General features: G+C 42.4%; 1 long non-coding RNA gene across 1 annotated transcript; it reads left to right on the top strand.

Annotated features, from left to right (window-relative positions):
• The first annotated feature begins 1570 nt into the window (after positions 1–1570).
• Positions 1571–2412, top strand: LOC134943641 (uncharacterized). The gene is made up of 3 exons (XR_010181651.1): positions 1571–1640; positions 1999–2093; positions 2203–2412. It is a non-coding gene; the product is annotated as an uncharacterized LOC134943641 (long non-coding RNA).
• The last annotated feature ends 3952 nt before the right edge of the window (positions 2413–6364 follow it).

Here is a 6364-nt window from a genome sequence, read left to right as displayed (position 1 = left end):
GTTTTTCTTTTCCACACTAAATAGTCATGATTAATAATTACACTTTTCTAATATTGTTTGTCTTTTATTATAATTAGGTCACGTTTTTTGTATAAGTAAATATGCATTTAATTTATTACAACATATATTACATATGGTACTACTTGTACCCTTCTATTTAACTATTATGAGAGAACAGCACTTTATTAATATTAATTTAATTTATTATGTCAACTTATATATTTATTTTTTCATAATTATTCTCTATATAATTTTTTATTTTTATTTTATTTTTATTTTTATATTTATTTTTGTAATCCTCTAACCGTGGTAATAGTGAATAACCTTAATCACCAAAAAATACTTTAAGGGTAGACCTTCTAAGTAATTTCTGTGTAAATTTTATATATCACAAAAAACCCCTGCAGCGAACTTTAGTATCCGCTGTTACATCCCCACCGGAACCGGAAACGCGGGACCGTGGCACGCACACGGGGTCGTGACACGCATGTGGGTATACTTCCGCCGGAAGTGCGGGACCGTGACACGCACGCGGTGTGTACTTCCGCCGGAACCGGAAGTGTGGTACAGAGACACGCACGCGGCAATGGAACGCATGGTGCGCTCTGTCCTTTCCCTTATTTTATCAATAATGTTAAGGAGCAGAGTATATCAATGCTGTGCGATTGAAACTGATTGCTTTCAATATAATACTGTGATGTCTTGATATATAATTAAATAACACATTATCAAATAATAAATTAATTAGCTAGCAGGAAGTGATGTAATGTCAGGGGAAGTATAAAGGGATGCCCTGTATTGCCTCTCATTCTGTAGTTGGGACTCAGTGAGGCTGCACTTGTTCCTGTAAAAAGTAAGTTTAAGAACTTTATTCATCACCTTTGGAATATAGTGTAGGATGCTCCATTTGAAATTTAGTTAGAGGAATGGATTTCATGATTTAAGACTAACCACTTAATTATAGTATGGTTGCCATACATTAAAAATTGTAATCTAGATTCACTTGATTACAGGGAATAGCGTTGTTCAGGATTTGAAATTTTCCTAAGCCTTCTGTTCGGTGACACTTATTTAAATAGAGTTGGACTATAGGGCTCTACCTTCCCTGATGAGAATAGGTAAGAATTAGATCAATTAAGCACAATTGATTAATGCCACATGATGCTAAGTTCATTATTTCAGAGATTAAGAGAATCTTTATGCTAGATATAAACCACAGCTGCATCGTGGACCTATAAATTGGTCCTCTAATGATTGATTGAATGTTAATTATTCCCAATTGTGTGTTACATTTTTAAAGACACCAATTATTAATAAGTTTGGGATAAAAAGATTTAATTATGGTATCACTTACTAATCACCTTGCATTAAATACCTACATCAGCATGGTCTCTTATATTTAATTAAGTAAGTTGTTAATATGGCCTTTCTGATTTGATTTGTTAACGATATGTATATCACCTATGTTATTTCTGGTAAACAGGATGTAATAGGAATATACAGGAATACTTCTTACAAACAAATATTGTTATTTTGGAGTGACAAAAAACTATTTTGTCTTTATCCCTTTTAGGGAATATAACATCACCTAATTTCAACCAAATTAATATCTTTTGATTTTGATGAAGTTTAAAATCTGGGTATGTATTGTACAATGAGTTGTGATGTGTATATAACTGTTTGTATATTGTGAATTAATATTTTTATGTGGACCATAATTAGGGTGTTCTGCAGTTGTTGGGAGCATATGCACCTGTAGACCCTCCTTTTTGTATGTACCTTTTCCATCAGCCTAATTGAAGTAAAATATATATATTTTGGTATTTTGCATACTATAGACTTCACATATCACTAATAAGAAATTAATATGTGGATAAATCCAAAGTAATCCGTTATATGGTTCATATTTATTTATTTTTTTCGACCTTCTCTCCCTCTTCCTTTTGATCATCTATATAAGGATAATGTTTATTGATTATTATAACGGTAATGTTTCAGATACTATATTCATTGAATCGAACATGCGATTGGATGTAACCATTGGATATTCTAACCTTACTAACCAATGGTAATTACTCCTACTATAAGAACTGGTATGTATGTCAATCCATAATTGATCTCAATGGAATACTTGCCAGGACAAAATTATGTCTTAATAATGAAGACTATATGATTTATATATTTCCCTTTGTAACTATTTAGATTGTAAACCCCTGATGAAGTCCTAATGGACGAAACGCGTTGGGTTTCGCAACATCGGGTTAATAAAGCCTTTATTACAAGCATCTGGTTGGAGATACATCCATTTCAATTTCTGACTGTGATCACCTGACTGTAAAATCCTCACATCAACTGGAATTTTTTTATGTATAAGACTGTAACATTGTTTTATTGAATTTTTACAAAGTTGTATCAATGACGAACGTTTAAGATGAATATCGTTTGTTTCTGTATAATAAAAACTTTTAAATTATTGTCATATAAAAGGCATATTGGCTCCCACTAGAATCTTTTTCTATTCTAAATACTTTTAATACCTTATCTGACAGAGGGTATTTCTTGGTGGTCTGAGACTAGAGGTATAGCGCAGGAAATTGGGGTTGAGTCTCCATTTTGTGATATATATATATATATATATATATATATATATATATATAGGTGTAGGGTTGTAGCGAGGGTGGCTTTGATGGAGCGTGAGCTCCGGGTGATGGAAAAGTTAAAGAGTGCGAACCCACTCCTGGAGCCACGGTAGTCCCAGGATGCCCGGCGGCTGCCTGCTGCCACATTTCTGCGGGGTCCTGTTGTGTGCTCGGAGCCGTGAACTGTCAGGCTGGGGACTGGGGAGAATTACTGGAGTCCACGGAAGTGGGCTCAGTGCTGTGGGAGACTTATCCTCTGCTCACCCCAGCCTCCCATCATTGTGCATAATAGAACTCCGTCCAGAGTGATCTGCCTGTGATACCCTAGGGAAGGTGAGTGAGTCAGTGGGGTGTGTCGTTTTTTTGTGTGTGTGTGTGTGTGTGTTTTTATGTGTATGTGTTATATTATGCATGATGATGACAGACTTTTTTTGTATAAAAAAAATTCAAACTTTTTTTTCAAGTGTGCCCCTTTTCCTCCCCACTTACATAGGGGCCCACATCACACTGACTTATATGTCACCCTCTCCCTGTCACCCTCTCCCTGTCACCTACTGTCAGTCAGTCACCCCCTCCCTGTCATCCACTGCCAGTCACCCTCCCCTGTCACCCACTGTCAGTCTCCCTATCACCCACTGCATGTCACTGTCTCCGCCACCCACTGCCTGTCATTCTCCATCACCCACTGCCAGTCACTTTCCCTGTCTCCCACTGCCTGTCACCCTCTCCCTGTCACCCACTGCCTGTCAATCTATACCCAGTTACAAACTTCCAGTCATGTTCTCCCAGTCACCTTCTCTCCCACTGCCAGTCACTCTCCCTGTCACCCACTGCCAGTCACTCTCCCTGTCACCTTCTCCCAGTCACCCACTGCCTGTCATCCTTTCCCTGTCACCAACTTCCAGTCACTCTCCCTGTTTCCCTCTGTTTGTCTCCCTCTCTCTGTCATCCACTGCCTGTCAATCTATGGGCCTAATTCAGACCTGGTCGCTGCAGCAGCAGCGTACGCAGGCTGAAGCCCTGTAAACATGCTCACACAGGGAGTTTTTTGCACATCTATTATCAGGTCTGAATTAGGTCCTATACCCAGTCACACACTACCAGTCATGTTCTCCCTGTCACCCTCTCTCCCACTGCCTGTCACCTACAGCCAGTCACCCTCTCCATCACCCACTGCCTGTCACACACTGCCTATCACTCTCCGTCAACCACTAGCTGTCACCCGCTGACAGTCACTCTCCCTGTCACCTACTGCAAGTCTCTCTCTCCCTGTTCTGTGAGGCCATGCCCCTTGTACTGGGGACATACCCCTTTTCTGGAAGCGCGTGCGCCGAAGGTGAACACAAATGTACTTGCCCCATCCATAGTGCCCTCCTCTGTAATTTTCTTCTGGATCCGTCTATCTATCTATCTATCTATCTATCTATCTATCTATCTATCTATCTATCTATCTATCTATCTATCTATCTAGTGGCGGAACTAGCGAGAGGTGGGCCCAGGTGCGACAAAATGCTTTGCTCCCCCCCCATCCCATCCAAGTCCATCCCCTCACCCCTGGAGAGGATCTGGTGAGGGGGACCTGCTCAGGGCCAGAGAAATGGATACCTAGCAACACTGCCGTAACTAGACATTTTAGCACTGTGTGCAAGAAACGTCATCGGAGCCCCACCCCTGCATGCAAAACAGGGGCAGTGCGCGCCGTAGGCGCCCGCAATAATACATAGTGGCGTGGCTTCGTGGGGAAGGGGTGTGGCCACAAAATAATACCAATTCATAAAACGGTGCACAGTAGTCTCCATTATTCAAATTATGCCGCACAATAGCACCACTACACCAGGTAGAGACCCTTTTACACCTTACAGCGGACAGATTCCTCTTTTTACACATTACAGCAGACAGCGCCCACTTTTTACACATTACGGTAGACAGCGTCCCCCTTTTTACACATAACGGCAGACAGCGTGCCCTTTTTACACATAGATGCAGACAGCGTGCACTTTTTACACAACGGTAGACAGCGTCCCCTTTTTACACATAACGGCAGACAGCGTGTCCTTTTTACACATAGCGGCAGACAGCGTACACTTTTTACACATAACGGCAGACAGCGTGCCCTTTTACACATAACGGCAGACAGCGTCCCCTTTTTACACATCTCGGCAGACAGCGTGCCCTTGTTACACATAGCGGCAGACAGCGTACACTTTTTACACATAACAACAGACAGCGTACACTTTTTACACATCACGGCAGACAGATTCCCACTTTTTACACATTACGTCAGGCAGATTCCCCCTTTAACACATTGCGGCAGGCAGATTCCCCCTTTTTACACATTGCGGCAAAGATTTCCCCTTTTTTCACATCAAGGCAGGCAGATTCCCCCTTTTTACACATTACATCAGGCAGATTCCCCCTTTTTACACATTACATCAGGCAGATTCCTCCTTTTTACACATTACGTCAGGCAGATTCCCCCTTTTTACACATTACATCAGGCAGATTCCTCCTTTTTACACATTACGTCAGGCAGATTCCCCCTTTTTACACATTGCGGCAGGCAGATTCCCCCTTTTTACACATTGCGGCAGGCAGATTCCCCCTTTTTACACATTGCGGCAAAGATTCTCCTAGGTGCAGCTTCTGGCAGAGATACCGGGCAGGAGAGAAGGAGGAGGAGGGAGGTGGAGGAGGGAGCCGCAGCAGCGCTGTGGTGGAGGCGCTGCTGCTGCTGTCCCTCTGCTTCACTATTGGCTGTTCTCGGAAGACAGCCTATAGTGAAGCAGAGGGACAGCAGCAGTAGCGCCTCAACCAGTAGCACAGCGCTGCTGCAGCTCCCTCCTCAACTTCCCTCCTTCTCCTTACCCCCGTGCCCGTGACCGCTGCGCTCCTCTCCGATACCTGTGTCCTGCGGGCGGCTGTGTGCTGCGGGCAGCGGTTGCCTGCAGCACACAGCAGCATTTAATGAGTCAGTTTGACACATTACATGCTTTGGGCCCCTGGACAGTGGCGGGCCCCAGTACAACGCACTGGTTGCACTGGTGGTAGTTCCGCCTCTGTATCTATCTATCTATCTATCTATCTATCTATCTATCTATCTATCTATATATAGTATATAGGTTTTTTTTTTTCCTAATTACGGATTGTGGACCTTCCTAAATTAACTAAGATAAGCAAATTGCTCCATATGACATTTAGTGGAGTATAGGGCCTAATTCAGCATGGATCGCAAAAGCTAAATCTTTCTCTAATGGTCAATACGATGCTGCACTGCAGGTGGGGCAGATATAACATGTGTAGAGAGAGTTAAGGGACCTATACACTCAGCGATGCTTGCAATTTTGACGATGGTCGATCTGAATTGACTTGCATTGCAAAACAAGGGAGAACCAACGATGAACGACCGCGGGGCCGCACATCATTCATTGTTGGTGCATACACACTGAGCGATATGAACAATTTCTCGTACATTACTGAACGAGATCATTCATATCGCCTGCACACATCGGCAAGTGTGTAGGGCCCGTTAGATTTGGGTGGGGTATGTTCAAACTGAGATCTTAATTGAAGTGTAAAAATAAAGCAGCCAGTATTTACCCTGCACAGAAACAATATAACCCACCCAAATCTAACTCTCTCTGCACATGTTATATCTGCCCTACCTGCAGTGCACATGGTTTTGCACATTAGGGAAAGATTTTGTTTTGCGATCCATGCTGAATCAG

This window comes from Pseudophryne corroboree, chromosome 7 (assembly GCF_028390025.1).
Source record: "Pseudophryne corroboree isolate aPseCor3 chromosome 7, aPseCor3.hap2, whole genome shotgun sequence".
In the NCBI taxonomy this organism is placed as follows: domain Eukaryota; kingdom Metazoa; phylum Chordata; class Amphibia; order Anura; family Myobatrachidae; genus Pseudophryne; species Pseudophryne corroboree.
Note: the sequence above shows the minus strand (reverse complement) of the source record. Positions and strands in the feature narration are given on the sequence as shown.